This window comes from Phyllobates terribilis, unplaced genomic scaffold, assembly GCF_046119375.1.
Source record: "Phyllobates terribilis strain yellow unplaced genomic scaffold, ASM4611937v1 Scaffold_12__6_contigs__length_324123572, whole genome shotgun sequence".
Lineage (NCBI taxonomy): Eukaryota > Metazoa > Chordata > Amphibia > Anura > Dendrobatidae > Phyllobates > Phyllobates terribilis.
In genome coordinates this window covers 10,358,158-10,382,393 of record NW_027362772.1, presented here as the reverse complement: position 1 = coordinate 10,382,393, position 24,236 = coordinate 10,358,158, and the positions used below count along the sequence as shown (strand labels likewise).

The window sequence follows — 24,236 nt, the reverse complement described above, 5'->3', positions numbered from 1 at the left end:
GGTCAAGGCATGACTACAATCAACATTGTGCGATGATCAGGATGAAGTGTCTTGGCAATCAAGAAGTATGTAGCTGATTCACAGTACACACGTGTGCGTGCTGATAAGGGCAAATTGAGGACTCTTTCCTACAGGCAATTATGTCAGGTTAAAAGAGCAGCGGCAAAAAAGCCTTGTCATAGCAGCAGACAAGTTTTTGAAGCTGCTGGTGCCTCCAACGTCCCCCGAACAACAAGATGCAGGGTCCTTCAGAGGTTTGCAGCTGTGCATACGCCATCCTGTCGACCTCCTCTATCCACTTCACACAAGCAGAAACGGCTCCAGTGGGCCAAACATTACATGAAGACTGATTTCAAAACTGTTTTGTTCACGGATGAGTGCCATGCGGCGCTCGATGGTCCAGATGGATGGAGTGGAGGATGGCTGGTTGATGGACACCCCACGCAAACACGGCTACAGCGCCAACAAGGAGGAGGTGGAGTAATGTTTTGGGCTGGAATCATGGGGAGAGAGATTGTCGGCCCCTTTAGGATCCCTGAAGGCGCTAAAGATGAACTCCATAATGTATGTGGATTTTCTCAAACAGCACTTCCTGCCATGGTTCAAGAAGAAGAACTGTGTATTTCACAGCAAGATCATTTTTTTGCATGATAATGCACCATCTCATGCTGCACATAAAACATCTGCATCTCTGGCTGATATGGGCATAAAAGGGGACAAACTTATGGTGTGACCCCCATGCTCCCCTGACCTCTACCCCATTCAGAACCTCTGGAGCATCATCAAAAGGAGTGTCTATGATGACGGGAGGCAGTTCACATCTAAGCAACAGCTCTGGGAGGGTATTCTGTCCTCATGCAAAACAATTGAAGCAGAAACCATCCAAAACCTGACAAATTCAATGGACGAGAGAGTTCAGACGCTCCTTTCGAACAAGGGGTCCTATGTGAAAATGTAACATCACCTAGAATAAAGTTTTGAGTTGAAAACTGTTTGATTTCAGTTTCTAATAACCTGCTAATGCTTATCATTTCAAAAATGACTATTTTTTTGGTCTTTATTAAAATGAAAAGGTTGATCGAAAAGTTTGGGGGATCTAAGAGTGTGGCAACCCAGTAGTCATGATTACTTCGAATTCTGACAATATGAGGGTCATGTTGCAGGTAGTTCAGCAAGAAGGCACTTATGTGTCTTGCGCATCTCGGAGCCCCAAAATTATTTTCCGGGCTAGATGCAGCTAAAAATTATTATTAATTTTAAATCTGGTGGAGCTTAGTATAGATGGCCTAATAGGATCAGTGCTGCACACTGCTACAAAGCCCAAATTATTTTCCAGTCAAGATACAGATAAACATGATTAGTAATTTTAAATCTGGTGGAGCTTATTATTAGAGATGAGCGGTGTTCGACTAGAACTGTTCGCCAATCTCAAATTCGAGCTGTTTTGGGCGGTGTTTGAGTTGTTCGACGAACCCGAACGATTTGCAAAAAATTCGGCTGTTCGAGGTTATGTTCGATAACTGTTCGTGCACCAAAAGCGTGTCCTGCATGTCTGGCGCTATTTTGAGCACCAATCATGCAGGGATTGTCTGCCACTCACTGTAATGCCACAGCCATGGTGGTTGTGGCATTACAGTGATTGCCCAAATCGATGGGAACAGTGCCAACAGTGAAACATGAAAAGCGGCAATTCAGCAGCGGCATACACCGGTACCCGACAATTTAGAACAGAAAGAATAGAGCATCACACATAGATTAGGTAGATAGAAACAAGTCAGCCACATATATACGAAGTACAGTGACAGTGTTGCTTACTGTACTTGTCATTTAGTGTAAAGGATTTATCAAAAAATAAAATAGTGTTTTCATGCACCGTCTCTTTAAAAAAGCCGGCCGGCAATTCAGCAGCGGTACCTGACAATTTAGAATAGAAAGAATAGAGAATCACACATAGATTAGATAGATAGAAACATGTCAGTCACATATATATGAAGTACAGTGACAGTGTTGCTTACTGTACTTGTCATTTAGTGTTAAAATAAAGGATTTATTTTAAAAAAAATTGGCGTGGGGGTCCCCATAATTTTAGGCTCTAGCGCAGGTTAAGCAGACGGCTGGGGCAGATGTTTGAAGCCTGGGAGGGGGGTAATACCCATGGAGCTTCCCAGGCTACTAATATCAGCCCCCAGCTGAATACCTAGCCTTTACTAGCTATTAAAATGGGGGACCCCCCCCAAAAAAATGACGTGGGGTCCCCCCTATTTTAATAGCTAGCAAAGGCTAGGCAGACAGCTGGGGGCTGATATTAATAGCCCAGGAAGGGTGCCATGAATATTGGCCCCCTCCCAGGCTAGAAACACCAGCCGTCAGCCGCCCCAGAAATGGCGCATCCATAGGATGCGCCAATTCTGGCACTTAGCCTCGCTCTTCCCACTGCCCTGTAGCGGTGGCAGTGGGGTAATAGGGCTGGGGTTGATGTCAGCTTATAATGCCAGCTGACATCAAGCCCAGGTTAGTAATGGAGAGGCGTCTATAAGACACCCCCATTACTAATCCCATAGTCAAAGTTAAAAGAAAACACAAACACCCAGAATAAACTCCTTTAATTGAAATAAAGACACATTCCTTTATTGTTCTAAATTAAACCATACTTACCACCACGCCCATTCCAGCTGAAGCCAACGATCTCCTGCAATAAAAGTAAAATAATAAAGCAACCTCATCCTTACCTTTCCATGGTTCCCACGACAGCTTCAGCTCTGCTACATCGAGATGACAGGCTGGACCGCAGCAGAACGCTGCCATCCAGCTTGCCATGCCGCGGACACTGAGAAGCGCAGGCATGCTTGCGCTCCTCAGTGTCTCGCTGTGACGGCATAAAGATGAGACGAGTTCATGTCCAATGAACTCAGCTCACCTCATGCACGTCACTGACAGCGTGGGAGAATTCTCCTGCACTCAGCGCTACAGCGTGAGAATTTTCCCACGCTGTCAGTGACGTGCATGAGGTGAGCTCATTCATGTCCAATGATCTCAGCTCACCTCATGCACGTCACTGACAGCGTGGGAGAATATAGGGATTTAAATTTAAATTTAAATATCGGCCGCGACCAATCACCCATCTTGGCTCCACATTTAAACACCGCTGTACTGATTGGTCGCGGACGCTATTTAAATGTGGCGCCAAAATCGGTGATTGGTCGCGCCCAGCGTCGGCAACCAATCAGCACAGCGGTGTTTAAATGTGGAGCCAAGATCGGTGATTGGTTGCGGTCCAGCCTGTCATCTCGATGTAGCAGAGCTGAAGCTGTCGTGGGAACCATGGAAAGGTAAGGATGAGGTTGCTTTATTATTTTACTTTTATTGCAGGAGATCGCTGGCTTCAGCTGGAATGGGCGTGACGGTAAGTATGGTTTAATTTAGAACAATAAAGAATTGTGTGTTTATTTCAATTAAAGGACTTTTTTCTGGGTGTTGTGTTTTTTTTAAATACTTTACTAGAAATTCATGGCGGTCATGTCTAATATTGGCGTGACCCCATGAATTTCGGGCTTAGGGCCAGCTGATAATGCCAAGCTGGCCCTAACCCCTTTATTACCCAGTGAGCCACCGCACCAGGGCCCTGGATGAGTTGGGTACAGCGCCAGAAGATGGCGCTTCTATGAATGCGCCATTTTCCGGGGTGGCTGCGGACTGCAATTTGCAGCGGGGGGGACCCAGAAAGCTTGGGCCTCCCTGCGCTGCAGATTCCAGCCCCCAGCTGCCTAGTTGTACCTGGCTGGACACAAAAATAGGGCGAAGCCCCACGTATTTTTTTTTTAAATTATTTCATGAAATTCATGAAATAATTAAGAAAAAAAGGGCTTCCCTATATTGTTGTGTCCAACCAGGTACAAATAGGCAGCTGGTGGTTGGGGGCAGCCCGTTCCTGCCTGCTGTACCTGGCTGGACACAAATATAGTGCGAAACCCCACGTCAATTTTTTTTAAAATTATTTCATGAAACTAGATGGTGGCCCGATTCTAACGCATCGGGTATTCTAGAATATGTATGCGGCAGACCCGGCGCAATCAGCAGAGTGGTGTTTAAATTTGGCGCCAAAATCGCTGACTGGTCGCGGCCAGCAACCGCGACCAATCAGCAAAGCGGTGTTTAAATTTGGCGCCAATAACGGTGATTGGTCACGACCGCGACCATTCAGCAGGACGGTGTTTAAATTTGGCGGCAACAATGCTGATTAGTCGCGGCCGGCGGTCGCGACCAATCAGCAGAGCGGGGTTTAAATTTGGCGCCAATAATGCTGATTGGTCGCAATCGCCGGCCGCGACCAATCAGCAGAGCGGTGTTTCAATTTGGCGCCAAAATCGCTGATTGGTCGCGGCCGGCAACCGTGACCCATCAGCAGAGCGGGGTTTAAATTTGGCGCCAATACTGCTGATTGGTCGCGGCCGGCAACCGCGATCAATCAGCAGAGCGGTGTTTAAATTTGGCGCCAATAATGCTGATTAGTCGCGGCCGGCATCTGCGACCAATTAGCAGAGCGGGGTTTAAATTTGGCGCCAATCTCGCTGATTGGTCGCGGCTGGAGTCCGCGACCAATCAGCAGAGCGTTGTTTAAATTTGGCGCCAATCTCACTGATTGGTCGCGGCCGCTATTTAAATGTGGCGCCCAAATCGGTGATTGGACGCGGGCAGTTTCCGCGACCAATCAGCAGAGCGGTGTTTAACTTTAGCGCCAAGATCACTGATTGGTCGCGTGCGGAGAGCGCGACCAATCAGCGAATCGTATTGGTGAGGACCGGGGAGCGCCGCTGCCTGGTCGGATACTTCCGCTGCGAGAAGCCGGGAGATGAGCGACTGCTCGCAGCAGATGTATCAGCGGCTAAGATGTCAAGGGAGGACCGGGGAGCGGCGCTGCGGGTCGGGATACTTCTGCTCCGAGCGCCCGCTCATGTCCCGGGTTCTCGCAGCGGAAGTATCCGCACAGGCAGCGCCGCTGACATCCATGCGGCTAGGGCGTGAAGGGAGGACCGGGGAGCGGCGCTGACATCCAATTGGTCGCGGCCGCTATTTAAATGTGCCGCACAAATCGGTGATTGGACGCTGTCTTGATCGCGACCAATCACTGATCTTGCCGCCAAAGTTAAACACTACTGTGCTGATTGGTCGCGGACGCTGCCCGCGACCAATCACCGATTTGTGCGCCAAATTTAAATATCAGCCTCATGCACGTCACTGACAGCGTGGGAAAATTCTCCTGCACTCAGCGTTTCAGCGTGAGAATTCTCCCACGCTGTCAGTGACGTGCATGAGGTGAGCCGAGCTCATTGGACATGACCTCGGCTCATCTTTATGCCGTCACAGCCAGACACTGAGGAGCGCAAGCAAGCCTGCGCTTCTCAGTGTCATCTCGATGTAGCAGAGCTGAAGCTGTCGTGGGAACCATGGAAAGGTAAGGATGATGTTGGTTTATTATTTTACTTTTATTGCAGGAGATCGTTGGCTTCAGCTGGAATGGGCGTGATGGTAAGTATGGTTTAATTTAGAACAATAAAGAATTGTGTGTTTATTTCAATTAAAGGACTTTATTCTGGGTGTTTGTGTTTTCTTTTAACTTTGACTATGGGGTTAGTAATGGGGGTGTCTTATAGACGCCTCTCCATTACTAACCTGGGCTTGATGTCAGCTGGCATTATAAGCTGACATCAACCCCAGCCCTATTACCCCACTGCCACCGCTACAGGGCAGTGGGAAGAGCGAGGCTAAGTGCCAGATTTGGCGCATCCTACGGATGCGCCATTTCTGGAACAGCTGACGGCTGGTGTTTCTAGCCTGGGAGGGGGCCAATATTCATGGCACCCTTCCTGGGCTATTAATATCAGCCCCCAGCTGTCTGCTTAGCCTTTGCTAGCTATTTAAATAGGGGGGACCCCATGTCATTTTTTTGGGGGGGTCCCCCATTTTAATAGCTAGTAAAGGCTAGGTATTCAGCTGGGGGCTGATATTAGTAGCCTGGGAAGCTCCGTGGGTATTACCCCCTTCCCAGGCTTCAAACATCTGCCCCAGCTGTCTGCTTAACCTCCGCTAGAGACTAAAATTACGGAGAACCCCACGCCAATTTTTTTTTTAATAAATCCTTTATTTTAACACTAAATGACAAGTACAGTGATCAACACTATCACTGTACTTCATATATATGTTACTGACATGTTTCTATCTATCTAATCTATGTGTGAAGCTCTATCTTTCTGTTCTAAATTGTCGGGTACCGAGGCTGAATTGCTGGCCGGCTTTTTTAAAGAGACGGTGCATGAAAACACTATTATTTTTTTAAATAAATCCTTTACACTAAATGACAAGTACAGTAACCAACACTGTCACTGTACTTATTATATATGTGATTGGCATGTTTATATCTATCTATGTGTGATGCTCTATTCTTTCTGTTATAAATTGTCGGGTACCGCTGCTGAATTGCCGGCTGGCTTTTTTAAAGAGACGGTGCACGAAAACACTATTATTTTTTTTAATAAATCCTTTACACTAAATGACAAGTACAGTAAGCAACACTGTCACTGTGCTTCTTATATGTGTGACTGACATGTTTCTATCTATCTAATCTATGTGTGATGCTCTATTCCTTCTTGTCTAAATTGTCGGGTACCGGTGTATGCCGCTGCTGAATTGCCGGCCGGCTTTTTTAAAGAGAGCGTCTTCTGAGCAGTTTGTCAGCTTTTGGACACATTTGAAGGTGTTTTCTATGTGTTTCTATGTGTTTTTGTTTGCCTGCCATTGGTTTTAACGGTGTTCGACGGTGTTCTAAGGTGTTCGACGAACAGTTCGACGAACAGTTCCTCGAACATCCCGGTGTTCGACGAACCGAACCGAACCCGAACACTACGGGGGTGGCTCAACACTACTTATTATAGATGGCCTAATAGAATCAGTGCTGCACACTGCTACAAAGCCCAAATTATTTTCCAGCCAAGATACAGATAAACATGATTAGTAATTTGAAAGCTTAAAACGGTTGGTAGGGTGATTTTAACCAATCATCAAGCTTTTACTCTCCCCAGGATGACACAGGGGTAGAAAAGTCGTTTCGGATCCATGATTTGTTCATCTTTATGAACGTGAGTCTGTCTACATTATCAGTGGAGAGCCGCGTGCGCTTATCTGTCAGCACACCACCAGCAGCGCTGAACACACGTTCAGACAGAACGCTGGCTGCGGGGCATGACAAGATCTCCAAGGCGTAAGTGGCTAGCTCCGGCCATTTATCCAGATTGGAAGCCCAAAAAGAGCAAGGGTCCAGTGACACAGTCATGGCTTCAATGTTTACTTGGAGATACTCCTGTACCATCGTCTCTAGGCGTTGACTATGTGTCAGACTTCTTGTCTCCTGTGGCCTTGCAAAGGATGGGCTAAAAAAGTGGTGAAATGATTCCGCAAAATTGATGTTACCAGCAGATACTGTGGTTCTGTTACGGTTTGAGTGCTGAACACTTGACGGTCCCACGGTTGGCAAGTTGGAACTGTGAGATTCACTACGTGCACCACTGGTGTTTTGTGGAAAAGCACATGTAAGATTCTGCAACAGTCTCTGCTGATACTCCTGCATGCGTGCATACCTTTCTATGGCAGGAATAATTTCTGAAAATTTACTTTTGTACCGGGGATCTAAGAGTGTGGCAACCCAGTAGTCAGGATTATTTCTAATTCTCACAATTCGAGGGTCATGTTGCAGGTAGTGCAGCAAGAAGGCACTCATGTGTGTTGCGCATCCAGGAGCACCAAGTCCCTGTTGTGTTGGTGGCGAGGTAACAATCATGCTTCCTTCCTCTGTCCTCTCCCCCCAACCTCGCACAACAGAAATGTGATCAAGGTCTCCCTCATCTGATGAGACTTCCATCAGTTCGTCCTCCACTTCTTCCTGGGCTCCTGCACCTTCCTCACTAGTTTGGCTGCTACCATGCGCCCTGGTAAAAGCATCTCCCCCACCCTCACATGCCTGCCGCCTTGGTGCTGCCGACCGTCTGGACCTTGCAGATGTTAGCCCTTCCGCATACAACTCCTCCTCCTCTACTTCCTCCACCTCCTCTTGTGCCACCACCTGACTCCGAATTCTGTTTAACATGTGCTCCAGCATGTAAATCACCGGAATAGTCATGCTGATAATGGCATCGTCAGCACTAAACATCTTCGTCGCCATTTCAAAACTGTGCAGAAGGGTGCATAGGTCCCTGATCTGAGACCACTCCTCCAGCGTGATTTGCCCCACCTCTGGATCTCGTTGGCCCAGGCTATACGTCAGAACGTATTGCACCAGGGCTTGTCGGTGCTGCCACAGTCGCTGCAACATGTGCAGAGTTGAATTCCACCGGGTAGGCACATCGCATTTTAGCCGGTGAAGTGGCAGGCCCAACGACTTCTGTAGAGATGTAAGTCGCTGAGCTGCGGGATGCGAACGGCGGAAGTGAGCACACAGCGACCGTGCCCTCTGCAGAAGGCCATCTAGTCTGGGATAGTGGGCTAAAAATTGCTGGACAACCAGGTTCAACACGTGAGCCATACAAGGCACGTGTGTGACATTGCCCCGGCGAAGGGCCGCACCCAGGTTTGCAGCATTGTCGCACACGGCCTTCCCTGGTTTCAGGTCCAGTGGAGACAACCATTCATGAAATTGGTTCTCCAGAGCTGACCACAACTCCTCAGCTGTGTGACTCACATTTCCCAGACATTTCAAAGTAAAAACCGCCTGATGACGTTGAGCCCTACTGCCAGCATAGTAAGGAGGTGTGCAGGATCCCTTCTGCGCAGTTAGAAAGCTTGTGGCATGACCAGACAGGCTTTGGGTGCAGGTGGAAGACCGAGAGGAGGTTGAGGAGGCAGAAGCAGTGGAGGAACTTTGACATAAAGAGGATTGACGCACAACTCGTGGGGACGGCAAGACTTGGACAGCAGCCCCTTGTCCTGCTGTCACCATAGTTACCCAGTGCCCAGTCAGCGACATGTAACGCCCCTGTCCATGCCTACTCGTCCAAGTGTCTGTGGTGAAATGCACCCTGTCACACACAGAGTTTCTCAAAGAAGCGGTGATGTTGTGTGCGACATGCTGGTGGAGCGCAGGCACACCTTTCTTTGAGAAGTAGTGCCGACTGGGCATCTGGTACTGGGGCACTGCGACGGACATAAGGTCTCGAAAATCCTCTGTGTCCACCAGGCGGAAAGGCAGCATTTCTGTGGCCAAGAGCTTGCAGATGGTGAAATTCAACCTCTTAGCTTTCTCATCGCTAGGAGGAAATGGTCTTTTACTTGTCCACATCTGAGGGACCGAGGGCTGGCTATTGTGCTTAGACGGGGTTGATAAGGGTGTCCCCGGCAAACTGCCGGTCTGTGAGGAAGATGCAGGCGGACATGTTAGGTTGCCTTGATCCAAAGGTGGTGCTATCGATGTCGGACAGCGCTCAACACCAGCTGGTGTTACCACCTCCAAAGAAAATGATGACCTGCCAATCACGCTGGCTGTTGCGGGTAAAGAGGTGGCAGGTCTGCGCCCCAAAACAGGTGTGACTGCTGTCCCCCCAGTCACAGAGGATGAAGAGGCCGTGGATGCACAAGATATGGCAGACGGCGGTTGGCCCGGCCGGCTAGGCCGCATTGTAGCACACTGAGCTTCCCACTGCAACTTATGCTTCATGTCCATGTGCCGGTTCATGCATGAAGTACTCAAACTATGTATTTTTTGGGCTCTACTTAGCTTTTGCTTACAATTGTTACAGATAACACGAGTTGGGTCATCTTTATCAATCTGAAAAAATGCCCAGGCTATGCAAGGCTTAGCACCCATGCGACCTGAAGAGCAACCACGACTTGTGGTGAGAGGCAGAGTTGTGTTTGAGGATGCAGTTGTTGACGTGCTTCCAGTACTACGTCTCTGTCCAGGAAGGCGCAACCTGACCTCGTCGTCACTAGCATCTTCCTCCACCTCCTCTGCTGACCTCATCTCTTGGCTGACTGTGGGTTGACAGTAAGTGGGATCTCCAACCTCATCATCATCACCCTGTGCGTTATCACACCCGTCGTCCTCAGAGCCAACCTGTTCCTGCCCTGACAAAAAACTAAAGTTGTCGCTCCAATCAGGTATTTGAGTCTCATCATCGTCTTCCTCATTGTCTCCACCAACAGGAGTTACAGTTTGGGAATGAGGGTCTACATTATGGTCAGAACCTTCTGCTTCTGGTCCTGGATCCGACTCATAAAGATTCTGGGCATCAGTGCAGATCATTTCCTCGTCTGGATTCACAGAAGCGCTGGAGTCGACCTCTGATTCCCAGGCTATAGTATGAGTAAACAGCTCTGCAGACTCAACCATCTGTTCTACCTCATACTCAGACGGGCAGCTGGAGATTTGGGAGCTGTGAGGAAGCAAGTGCGATTGGGGTGACACCTTTGAGGACTGGAGTATTTGTGATGTTGAAGTTGATGTGGAGGAGAGCCCACTTAAAGGAGCACTTGATATCCGTTGAAGCACCTGCTGTTTTTGTGCCTCATCTGGAATTTGTAGCGATTGGCGTGGCCGTAAGAAAGGGATCTTATCACATTGTCCGCTAAAAGAAGTAGACATTTTAGTTTGGCTGGAAGATGGTCTTTCTTCTGCAGATGTTACTGTTGCATTAACACCTACCCCACGGACACAACCTTTTTTCCCCTTCCCAACACGCCTATTCCCCTTTCCACCAGCAGCAGGCCTTTTTCCACTCATTTTGGTGGTTAACTAATTCACAACTCTGGAGTTGTTTGCACAAAAAAACAATGGATGGGAACCGAGCAGAGCTGAGTGGCCAAACTGTGGTATTAGGCCAAAACTATTGGCTGGGTTAGATGCAGAAAAAAATTATATTCAATTTGCAACCTGATGGAGGTCAGTATAGATGGACTAATAGAACAAGTCCCACACACAGCTAGAAGCCCAAATATTTTTTCAGAGGTAGATGCAGAAAATTTTTTTATTCAGTTTGCAACCTGATGGAGGTCAGTATAGATGGACTAATAGAACAAGTCCTGCACACAGCTAGAAGCCCAAATATTTTTTCAGAGGTAGATGCAGAAAAAAAATATATTCAGTTTGCAACCTGATGGAGGTCAGTATAGATGGACTAATAGAGAAAGTCCCACACACTGCTAGAAGGCCAAATATTTTTTCAGAGCTAGATGCAGACAAAAAATTATTTTTAATTTGCAACCTGATGGAGGTCAGTATAGATGGACTAATAGAGAAAGTCCCACACACTGCTAGAAGGCCAAATATTTTTTCAGAGCTAGATGCAGAAAAAAATTATATTCAGTTTGCAACCTGATGGAGGTCAGTATAGATGGACTAATAGAACAAGTCCCACACACTGCTAGAAGCCCAAATATTTTTTCAGAGGTAGATGCAGATAAAAATTATTTTTAATTTGCAGCCTGATGGAGGTCAGTATAGATGGACTAATAGAGAAAGTCCCACACACTGCTAGAAGGCCAAATATTTTTTCAGAGCTAGATGCAGACAAAAAATTATTTTGAATTTGCAACCTGATGGAGGTCAGTATAGATGGACTAATAGAGAAAGTCCCACACACTGCTAGAAGGCCAAATATTTTTTCAGAGCTAGATGCAGAAAAAAAATATATTCAGTTTGCAACCTGATGGAGGTCAGTATAGATGGACTAATAGAGAAAGTCCCACACACTGCTAGAAGGCCAAATATTTTTTCAGAGCTAGATGCAGATAAAAAATTATTTTTAATTTGCAACCTGATGGAGGTCAGTATAGATGGACTAATAGAGAAAGTCCCACACACTGCTAGAAGGCCAAATATTTTTTCAGAGCTAGATGCAGAAAAAAATTATATTCAGTTTGCAACCTGATGGAGGTCAGTATAGATGGACTAATAGAATAGAACAAGTCCCACACACTGCTAGAAGCCCAAATATTTTTTCAGAGGTAGATGCAGATAAAAATTATTTTTAATTTGCAGCCTGATGGAGGTCAGTATAGATGGACTAATAGAGAAAGTCCCACACACTGCTAGAAGGCCAAATATTTTTTCAGAGCTAGATGCAGACAAAAAATTATTTTGAATTTGCAACCTGATGGAGGTCAGTATAGATGGACTAATAGAGAAAGTCCCACACACTGCTAGAAGGCCAAATATTTTTTCAGAGCTAGATGCAGACAAAAAATTATTTTTAATTTGCAACCTGATGGAGGTCAGTATAGATGGACTAATAGAGAAAGTCCCACACACTGCTAGAAGGCCAAATATTTTTTCAGAGCTAGATGCAGATAAAAATTATTTTTAATTTGCAACCTGATGGAGGTCAGTATAGATGGACTAATAGAGAAAGTCCCACACACTGCTAGAAGGCCAAATATTTTTTCAGAGCTAGATGCAGAAAAAAATTATATTCAGTTTGCAACCTGATGGAGGTCAGTATAGATGGACTAATAGAACAAGTCCCACACACAGCTAGAAGCCCAAATATTTTTTCAGAGGTAGATGCAGAAAAAAATTATATTCAGTTTGCAACCTGATTGAGGTCTGTATAGATGGATTAATAGAACAAGTCCCACACACAGCTAGAAGCCCAATATTTTTTCAGAGGTAGATGCAGAAAAAAAATATATTCAGTTTGCAACCTGATGGAGGTCAGTATAGATGGACTAATAGAGAAAGTCCCACACACTGCTAGAAGGCCAAATATTTTTTCAGAGCTAGATGCAGAAAAAAATTATATTCAGTTTGCAACCTGATGGAGGTCAGTATAGATGGACTAATAGAACAAGTCCCACACACAGCTAGAAGCCCAAATATTTTTTCAGAGGTAGATGCAGAAAAAAATTATATTCAGTTTGCAACCTGATTGAGGTCTGTATAGATGGATTAATAGAACAAGTCCCACACACAGCTAGAAGCCCAATATTTTTTCAGAGGTAGATGCAGAAAAAAAATATATTCAGTTTGCAACCTGATGGAGGTCAGTATAGATGGACTAATAGAGAAAGTCCCACACACTGCTAGAAGGCCAAATATTTTTTCAGAGCTAGATGCAGACAAAAAATTATTTTTAATTTGCAACCTGATGGAGGTCAGTATAGATGGACTAATAGAGAAAGTCCCACACACTGCTAGAAGGCCAAATATTTTTTCAGAGCTAGATGCAGAAAAAAATTATATTCAGTTTGCAACCTGATGGAGGTCAGTATAGATGGACTAATAGAACAAGTCCCACACACTGCTAGAAGCCCAAATATTTTTTCAGAGGTAGATGCAGATAAAAATTATTTTTAATTTGCAGCCTGATGGAGGTCAGTATAGATGGACTAATAGAGAAAGTCCCACACACTGCTAGAAGGCCAAATATTTTTTCAGAGCTAGATGCAGACAAAAAATTATTTTGAATTTGCAACCTGATGGAGGTCAGTATAGATGGACTAATAGAGAAAGTCCCACACACTGCTAGAAGGCCAAATATTTTTTCAGAGCTAGATGCAGAAAAAATATATATTCAGTTTGCAACCTGATGGAGGTCAGTATAGATGGACTAATAGAGAAAGTCCCACACACTGCTAGAAGGCCAAATATTTTTTCAGAGCTAGATGCAGACAAAAAATTATTTTTAATTTGCAACCTGATGGAGGTCAGTATAGATGGACTAATAGAGAAAGTCCCACACACTGCTAGAAGGCCAAATATTTTTTCAGAGCTAGATGCAGAAAAAAATTATATTCAGTTTGCAACCTGATGGAGGTCAGTATAGATGGACTAATAGAACAAGTCCCACACACTGCTAGAAGCCCAAATATTTTTTCAGAGGTAGATGCAGATAAAAATTATTTTTAATTTGCAGCCTGATGGAGGTCAGTATAGATGGACTAATAGAGAAAGTCCCACACACTGCTAGAAGGCCAAATATTTTTTCAGAGCTAGATGCAGACAAAAAATTATTTTGAATTTGCAACCTGATGGAGGTCAGTATAGATGGACTAATAGAGAAAGTCCCACACACTGCTAGAAGGCCAAATATTTTTTCAGAGCTAGATGCAGACAAAAAATTATTTTTAATTTGCAACCTGATGGAGGTCAGTATAGATGGACTAATAGAGAAAGTCCCACACACTGCTAGAAGGCCAAATATTTTTTCAGAGCTAGATGCAGATAAAAATTATTTTTAATTTGCAACCTGATGGAGGTCAGTATAGATGGACTAATAGAGAAAGTCCCACACACTGCTAGAAGGCCAAATATTTTTTCAGAGCTAGATGCAGAAAAAAATTATATTCAGTTTGCAACCTGATGGAGGTCAGTATAGATGGACTAATAGAACAAGTCCCACACACAGCTAGAAGCCCAAATATTTTTTCAGAGGTAGATGCAGAAAAAAATTAAATTCAGTTTGCAACCTGATGGAGGTCTGTATAGATGGATTAATAGAACAAGTCCCACACACAGCTAGAAGCCCAAATATTTTTTCAGAGGTAGATGCAGAAAAAAATTATATTCAGTTTGCAACCTGATTGAGGTCTGTATAGATGGATTAATAGAACAAGTCCCACACACAGCTAGAAGCCCAATATTTTTTCAGAGGTAGATGCAGAAAAAAAATATATTCAGTTTGCAACCTGATGGAGGTCAGTATAGATGGACAAATAGAGAAAGTCCCACACACTGCTAGAAGGCCAAATATTTTTTCAGAGCTAGATGCAGACAAAAAATTATTTTTAATTTGCAACCTGATGGAGTTCAGTATAGATGGACTAATAGAGAAAGTCCCACACACTGCTAGAAGGCCAAATATTTTTTCAGAGCTAGATGCAGATATAAATTATTTTTAATTTGCAATCTGATGGAGGTCAGTATAGATGGACTAATAGAGAAAGTCCCACACACTGCTAGAAGGCCAAATATTTTTTCAGAGCTAGATGCAGAAAAAAATTATATTCAGTTTGCAACCTGATGGAGGTCAGTATAGATGGACTAATAGAGAAAGTCCCACACACTGCTAGAAGGCCAAATATTTTTTCAGAGGTAGATGCAGATAACAAATATTTTAATTTGCAGCCTGATGGAGGTCAGTATAGATGAACTAATAGAGAAAGTCCCACACACTGCTAGAAGGCCAAATATTTTTTCAGAGCTAGATGCAGACAAAAAATTATTTTGAATTTGCAACCTGATGGAGGTCAGTATAGATGGACTAATAGAGAAAGTCCCACACACTGCTAGAAGGCCAAATATTTTTTCAGAGCTAGATGCAGACAAAAAATTATTTTGAATTTGCAGCCTGATGGAGGTCAGTATAGATGGACTAATAGAGAAAGTCCCACACACTGCTAGAAGGCCAAATATTTTTTCAGAGCTAGATGCAGACAAAAAATTATTTTGAATTTGCAACCTGATGGAGGTCAGTATAGATGGACTAATAGAGAAAGTCCCACACACTGCTAGAAGGCCAAATATTTTTTCAGAGCTAGATGCAGAAAACAATTATATTCAGTTTGCAACCTGATGGAGGTCAGTATAGATGGACTAATAGAGAAAGTCCCACACACTGCTAGAAGCCCAATATTTTTTCAGAGGTAGATGCAGAAAAAAAATATATTCAGTTTGCAACCTGATGGAGGTCAGTATAGATGGACTAATAGAGAAAGTCCCACACACTGCTAGAAGGCCAAATATTTTTTCAGAGCTAGATGCAGATAAAAATTATTTTTAATTTGCAACCTGATGGAGGTCAGTATAGATGGACTAATAGAGAAAGTCCCACACACTGCTAGAAGGCCAAATAATTTTTCAGAGCTAGATGCAGAAAAAAATTATATTCAGTTTGCAACCTGATGGAGGTCAGTATAGATGGACTAATAGAACAAGTCCCACACACAGCTAGAAGCCCAAATATTTTTTCAGAGGTAGATGCAGAAAAAAATTATATTCAGTTTGCAACCTGATGGAGGTCTGTATAGATGGATTAATAGAACAAGTCCCACACCCAGTTAGAAGCCCAATATTTTTTCAGAGGTAGATGCAGAAAAAAAATATATTCAGTTTGCAACCTGATGGAGGTCAGTATAGATGGACTAATAGAGAAAGTCCCACACACTGCTAGAAGGCCAAATATTTTTTCAGAGCTAGATGTAGACAAAAAATTATTTTTCATTTGCAACCTGATGGAGGTCAGTATAGATGGACTAATAGAGAAAGTCCCACACACAGCTAGAAGGCCAAATATTTTTTCAGAGCTAGATGCAGAAAAAAATTATATTCAATTTGCAACCTGATGGAGGTCAGTATAGATGGACTCTTAGAATGATGCTATGCCCAAAAGATTTTACTTCACTAGGTGCAGTAAAAAAATTGGTATTCTATACACAGGTGGTATATCTTGCAACACAGATAGGCTACTCCACTGACTAACACACTCTGCAATAGGCCAAAAAGGATTAGCTTTGCTAGATTCAGCCAAATGCTGTGAAAAAAACTTGCACAGCACTGGCACAGACCTGCCTGGCAAAAACTGATAGGAACTGATGTAACCTAGTCCTGAAAAGGACTGCAATTACAATTAGTCTTTACTCCCACAATCTATCTATTTAAGAGCACAGACCTGCCTGATAAAAGTCGTAGGAAATGCTGTAACCTAGTCCTTAAAAGGACTGCAATCACAACTATTCCCTACTCCCAAGCTATCTGTAGATTTGTGCGAAAATTGGCTTGAAATTAACAAGGTATAGCGCACACAGCAACAGCGGTGCCGTCTAACACGCAGCTGCAGCAGTGAGAAAATGGTGGCGACGGGGAAAATGGCTTGGTCTTATAGGGCAAGGACATGTGACATACACTGCCAATGACACATGCCCTTGCTTGTGTGAAAAAAAGCACTTCGCTCCGTGTGTGCGCTGCTGATAGGCTGACAGACTGCACCTCCCCACTGTAAATGCGGGAAAGAGAAAAAAAAATGGAGATCTTCATTATTTCTGCAGAGATCCATCCCCTGCCCCTCCCCCCACCTCGCTGTACACTCAAACTGCGTATTAACATTAATTTTCATCATTACTGAGAAAAAATCCAGTTATGATTTTGGTGCACGAACAGTTATCGAACATAACCTCGAACAGACGAATTTTTCTCAAATCGTTCGTGTTCGCCGAACGGCTCGAACACCGCCCAAAACAGCTCGAATTTGAGATTGGCGAACAGTTCGAGTCGAACAACGCTCATCTCTACTTAGAAACCTTGAGTAATGCAGAAATTCTTTTGTAACCTTGGCCAGATCTGTGCCTTGCTACAATTCTGTCTCTGAACTCCTTGGGCAGTTCCTTTGAGCTCATGATTCTCATTTGGTCTGACATGCACTGGGAGCTGTGAGGTCTTATATAGACAGGTGTGTGCCTTTCCAAATCAAGTCCTATCAGTTTAATTAAGCACAGCTGGACTCCAATGAAGGAGTAGAACCATCTCAAGGAGGATCACAAGGAAGTAGACAGCATGTAACTTAAATATAAGTGTCTGAGCAAAGAGTCTGAATACTTATGACCATGTGATATTTCAGTTTTTCTTTTTTAATAAATTTGCAAAAATTTCTATATTTCTGTGTTTTTTTTGGTCAAGATGGGGTGCAGAGTGTTCTTTAATGAGAAAAAAAATGAACTTTTTAGAATTTACCAAATGGCTGCAATGAAGCAAAGAGTGAGAAATTTAAAGGGGTCCGAATACTTTCCGGACCCACTGTAAACTGGTCCCATTGGTTCTGGTTTGGTTGTGATAACGGTTGATGGCATTTGCAATATTTTAACCCTGTGATCTCTCACCTGCATACTTAATCTCGGAGCTGTGTTCTTATTTGGGCTAATCCCCTGGTAACTAACATCGGTAGTTTTTACACAAATTTCCTGCAATAAACAGTTTATATACAGAGTGTGATACAAATATGCATGAACAAGAGTATGAGGTTTAATTCTATCTTATTTTTCACCATCATGGTGTTTTGCATGTCTAGCTTGTTGTGTGATTCTTGCAATGATCACCATGTCTGTATTTGATCTAATTGCCTTCAATGTGAACTGTGGCTGTGATTTTTCTTGCACACCTTTTGCATGTCTAATTGATTTCTCATTTTGTGTCATGTGACTCCATTGTGCTTGTATATATATGACTTAATTGTCCTTTTCTTATCTCCTATGACTAAGGATGCAACCCCAGCACCAGAAATGAGTAAGAATTTTACATTTTTCTCCTGTTTTTAAATGGTCCAATAACGATTTTTCATATTTTACCTGTTGGAGTGCCGATTTTCTCCTTTTCTTTTTCTTCAAATGGCTGTGCTCACCAGCGGAACCGGCACTCTTCAGTGGACTATCTTCACCCTGTTTGGATTCAGTGTTGCTGCTCCCTAACCCTCCCTCCTGTGTATAATGTTACTGGTGATCCCTTTATTACCTGTATACTGACACTATATACAGAGCTCCTGTGTATAATGTCACTGGTGATCCCTGTATTACCTGTACACTGACACTATATGCAGAGCACCTGTGTATAATGTCACTCGTGATCACTGTATTACCTGTACACTGACACAATATACAGAGCTCCTCTGTATAATGTCACTGGTGATCACTGTATTACCTGTACACTGACACAATATACAGAGCTCCTGTGTATAATGTCACAGGTGATCACTGTATTACCTGTACACTATATACAGAGCTGCTGTGTATAATGTCACTGGTGATCCCTGTATTATCTGTACACTGACACTATATACAGATCTCCTGTGTATAATGTCACTGGTGATCACTGTATTACCTGTATACTGACACTATATACAGAGCACCTGTGTATAATGTCACTGGTGATCCCTGTATTACCTGGACACTGACACTATACACTGTATACTATGTACAGAGCTTCTGTGTATAATAGCTCTTATGGTAATTGATATTGTGTTTTTTTATTAATGATCCATATTCACCAGTCACTATCTGGTGGTAACATGTGGTCTAGTCATGTTGTGGCGGTATTTGTCCCTTGTACGTGGTATTATTCGGTCACAATGTGATGGTAATATGTACGCCAGTCATCGTGTGGTGTTATTTGTTCCTTGTAGTACAGTAGTAATATGTGGTGGTAATATGTGGTCTGGTCATAGTGTGGCGGTATTAGTCCCTGGTATGTGATATTATTGGTCATTTTAAAAAATGTATGTGACACATTCCCTTAAAGAAAAATAAATAAAAATATACTTAAAAAGAGTACTGGAAATTTTAAGAAATGTTTAATAGGTTAGAGTAGAGCAGGCCCCGGCCAGGAGAGTCTACCTTGTCGTGGTGGCGGCTTACAAAATCTTTTGGCCAAAACAAAATCTGCTGGCTATGTGTGTGATCTGGTGTTCTATGGGAACTGTTAGGGTATGTGCACACGGTCAGTAGCTGCTGCGGGTTTGACACTGCGTGTTTATGCGGCATCAAACCTGCAGCAGCCAGGTGTTACAAAATAGTGCATGTAAACTATGCGATTCTGTGCACCTGCGGATCACCCGTGGAAACTGACATGCGGTGCGTCTTTCAGACCCGCAGCGTGTCGATTTCTCTTCCGGGTTCACATGTGGACTTTCTCCACAGACTAACATCTATGAGTTAAGTCCACATTTACAAAAAAAAAATCGCGCCACTCAATTGCATAAAATGAGGGCAAAAGCCACGTGGTTATCTCACAGCTTCTGGGACACAGGCGGCTCCTGACCGTGGGCACAAACCCTCAGGACTTGGTGCAGAAGTGGAGTTTTTCCAAGAGTGGGCGGTGTGACTGTGGAAGGTTCAAGGAGTGGAGGCGGAGCTGGGGTGGAGCCTGGGCGGAGTCTCAAGGGGAACCAAAAATTTTGCCAGCATGGGGCCTGAATTTCCTGGTGGCAGCCCAGCACACATATACGTACTCTCTTATACTAATCTTTTATGATATCAGGGTCTTCTGGAGAGGGCTGCAGGACCCACTGTGGAGGAGGGGACACAGCAGACAGGCCTGATTTCAGCTTCCTGCCCCTGCGTGCTGTCCGATGCTGTGAACTGTTCTCCCCCACCCTCTACCCAGTGTAAGTCCCTGCAGGAGGACGGACACAGGAGCCAATGAGCGCTCTCATCAGTCTGAAGGGGAAGGGTTCATTGGCAGCCGCCTCTCCTGCATGACAAGCCCCCTTTTTCAATTCCCGCACTCTGCCCAGGGTATCAAAAATCATTACGGGTGGGAGTGGACGGGGTTAAGCAGCATCGGGACCCTTGACTGAGGGGTCCCATAGCAGCTACGTGGTCTATTGCCTGAGCAGTACGCCCCTTCCTGCATGGGCCCCCTCCACCTCTGGGCCCGGGTGCGGCTGCATCGGCGGTGTGTCCTCCCCTGGCTGAGCCCCTCGCTGCGGCACTGAGCAAATGTAATATTATTTACACACAACCGAGCGGTAAAGAAATCAGTGAGAAACCTGGGGATAAGAACGTCCATTACACCCCAGATGACTTCCCTGGTGGGTACAGTGTCCGAAATGGGGTCACTTTAGGGGATTGTATGTTGCTCATAAGCTATTGGCCGATCCGTACACCTCGTACACACGTGGCTCTGCTCCGTACACCTCGTACACACGTGGCTCCGCTCCGTACACGGCTCCGCTCCATACGCCTCGTACACACGTGGCTCCGCTCCGTACACCTCGTACACACGTGGCTCCTCTCCGTACACCTCGTACACGCGCGGCTTCGCTCCGTACGCCTCATACATGTGCGGCTCTGCTCCTTACGCTTCATACACGCACGGCTCCGCTCCGTACACCTCGTACACACGCGGCTCTGCTCCGTACACCTCGTACACGGCTCTGCTCCATACACCTCGTACACGCGCGGCTCCGCTCTGTACGCCTCGTACATGTGCGGCTCTGCTCCTTACGCCTCGTACATGTGCGGCTCTGCTCCTTACGCCTCGTACACACGCGGCTCTGCTCCGTACACCTCGTACACACGTGGCTCCGCTCCGTTCGCCTCGTACACACGTGGCTCCGCTCCGTACACCTCGTACACACGCGGCTCTGCTCCGTACACCTCGTTCACACCCGGCTTCGCTCCGTACACCTCGTACACCCGCGGCTCTGCTACATCCACACTGTAAACCCCTCCTGACCCCACACATAAACTTCAGCTCATCCAGCACCATGACAACCAGCACAGCAGAGTCCTGCATCCACTGAGGCCCCTGATCATGTGACCCCTGACTCCTCCCCTCCTGTGACCTCAACACAGCTCCTGTGCGCACAGAGCAGCCATATATGTGGTGGCGGCTCTGCAGGTGGAGGTATGTGGAGACCCCCATTACTGGGCGCAGGGGGCATTAACCCCTTCAGCACGGAGACTCTTTTGGGGTCTTGTGTTGCCCCTTTATAAGAATCATAAGGTTTCTGTTCTGTTTCCTCTAATAGATACATACGACCCACACAGTGTAAAGCCCCCATTATGCCCCTTATGCAGGATGTATGATGCCCCCACACAGTGTAATGCCCCCATTATGTCCCTTATGCAGTATGTATGATGCCCCCCCACAGTATAATGCCCCCATTATGCCCCTTATGCAGGATGTATGATGCCCCCACACAGTGTAATGCCCCCATTATGCCCCTTATGCAGAATGTATGATGCCCCCCACACAGTATAATGCCCCCATTATGCCCCTTATGCAGGATGTATGATGCCCCCACAGTGTAATGCCCCCATTATGCCCCTTATGCAGGATGTATGATGCCCCCACACAGTGTAATGCCCCCATTATGCCCCGTATGCAGCATGTATGATGCCCCCCACACAGTGTAATGCCCCCATTATGCCCCTTATGCAGGATGTATGATGCCCCCACAGTGTAATGCCCCCATTATGCCCCTTATGCAGGATGTATGATGCCCCCACACAGTGTAGTGCCCCCATTATGCCCCTTATGCAGGATGTATGATGCCCCCATTATGCCCCTTATGCAGGATGTATGATGCCCCCACACAGTGTAGTGCCCCCATTATGCACCTTATGCAGGATGTATGATGCCCCCACACAGTGTAATGCCCCCATTATGCCCATTATGCAGGATGTATGATGCCCCCCACACAGTCTAATGCCCCTTATGCAGTATGTATGATGCCCCCCACACAGTGTAATGCCCCCATTATGCCCCTTAGGCAGGATGTATGATGCCCCCACAGTGTAATGCCCCCATTATGCCCCTTATGCAGGATGTATGATGCCCCCACACAGTGTAGTGCCCCCATTATGCCCCTTATGCAAGATGTATGATGCCCCCACACAGTGTAATGCCCCCATTATGCCCCTTATGCAGTATGTATGATGCCCCCCACACAGTGTAATGCCCCCATTATGCCCCTTATGCAGTATGTATGATGCCCCCCACACAGTGTAATGCCCCCATTATGCCCCTTATGCAGGATGTATGGTGCCCCCACAGTGTTATGCCCCTTATGCAGTATGTATGATGCCCCCATTATGCCCCTTATGCAGTATGTATGATGCCCCCCCACAGTGTAATGCCCCCATTATGCCCCTTATGCAGGATGTATGATGCCCCCACACAGTGTAATGCCCCCATTATGCCCCGTATGCAGCATGTATGATGCCCCCCACACAGTGTAATGCCCCCATTATGCCCCTTATGCAGGATGTATGATGCCCCCACAGTGTAATGCCCCCATTATGCCCCTTATGCAGGATGTATGATGACCCCACACAGTGTAGTGCCCCCATTATGCCCCTTATGCAGGATGTATGATGCCCCCACATAGTGTAATGCCCCCATTATGCCCCTTATGCAGGATGTATGATGCCCCCACACAGTGTAGTGCCCCCATTATGCACCTTATGCAGGATGTATGATGCCCCCACACAGTGTAATGCCCCCATTATGCCCATTATGCAGGATGTATGATGCCCCCCACACAGTCTAATGCCCCATTATGCCCCTTATGCAGTATGTATGATGCCCCCCACACAGTGTAATGCCCCCATTATGCCCCTTAGGCAGGATGTATGATGCCCCCACAGTGTAATGCCCCCATTATGCCCCTTATGCAGGATGTATGATGCCCCCACACAGTGTAGTGCCCCCATTATGCCCCTTATGCAGGATGTATGATGCCCCCACACAGTGTAATGCCCCCATTATGCCCCTTATGCAGTATGTATGATGCCCCCCACACAGTGTAATGCCCCCATTATGCCCCTTATGCAGGATGTATGGTGCCCCCACAGTGTAATGCCCCCATTATGCCCCTTATGCAGTATGTATGATGCCCCCATTATGCCCCTTATGCAGTATGTATGATGCCCCACACAGTGTAAAGCCCCATTATTACCCTTATGCAGTATGTATGATGCCCCCCCACAGTGTAATGCCCCCATCATACCCCTATGCAGTATGTATGATGCCCCCACACAGTGTAATGCCCCCATTATGCTCCTTATGCAGTATGTATGATGACCCCCACACAGTGTAATGCCCCCATTATGCCCCATATGTAGTTTGTATGATGCCCCCACACAGTGTAATACCCCCATTATGCCCCTTATGCAGTATCTATGATGCCTCCACAGACTTTAATGCCCCCATTATACCCCTTATGCAGTATGTATGATGCCCCCACGCAGTGTAATGCCCCTTATGCTGGATATTTGATGTCCCCCACACAGTGTAATGCCCCTTATGCAGGATGCATGTGTAGTATGAACATGAAAAATGGCTATTTTATATTTCAAATCCATATTGAAATAAAATAGGAACCAGACATCAACATTGTTAGTTATCCTACCTCAGTAGACTAGGGGTCATTAGTCCTGACATACTAAAACATAGCTGTAGTTTAAGTTTGCTAACAGTCTGAGGTTTAATCTTTATTACTGAAGGGAGTTAGCCTTTTGTATATGCTGTGTTTGCTAGAACCAGAGACAGACGATTGCACAATATTGTAAATAAGAGTTACAGGCATATGGCTTAAGATAGAGAAGCTTATTGTAGTACAAAAAATATAAGTGGCTATCTGAAACCCATTATGATGTATCCAACCTTTAATCAATATTCTGATTATATATTCTGTGTTAAGGTATACTTTATCTGTGACTGTATCTCACTGATACATAGCTTCTTAACACAATATACTGTCTGG

The 24,236-nt window shown here is 45.3% G+C and overlaps 1 protein-coding gene across 2 annotated transcripts in view; it reads left to right on the top strand.

Moving 5' to 3' along the window:
- The window catches only part of LOC141171898 (uncharacterized), an 819,676-nt gene that overhangs the window by 782,056 nt on the left and 13,384 nt on the right, over positions 1–24,236 (top strand). The window contains exon 1 of one of the 2 annotated variants that reach the window (XM_073655534.1): positions 21,289–21,373. The exons of the other annotated variant lie outside the window; for it this stretch is intronic. The gene's annotated coding sequence lies outside the window, so the exon portion shown is untranslated. Of the gene's footprint in view, positions 1–21,288; positions 21,374–24,236 lie in introns of those variants that run through there. 2 annotated transcript variants of the gene reach the window in all.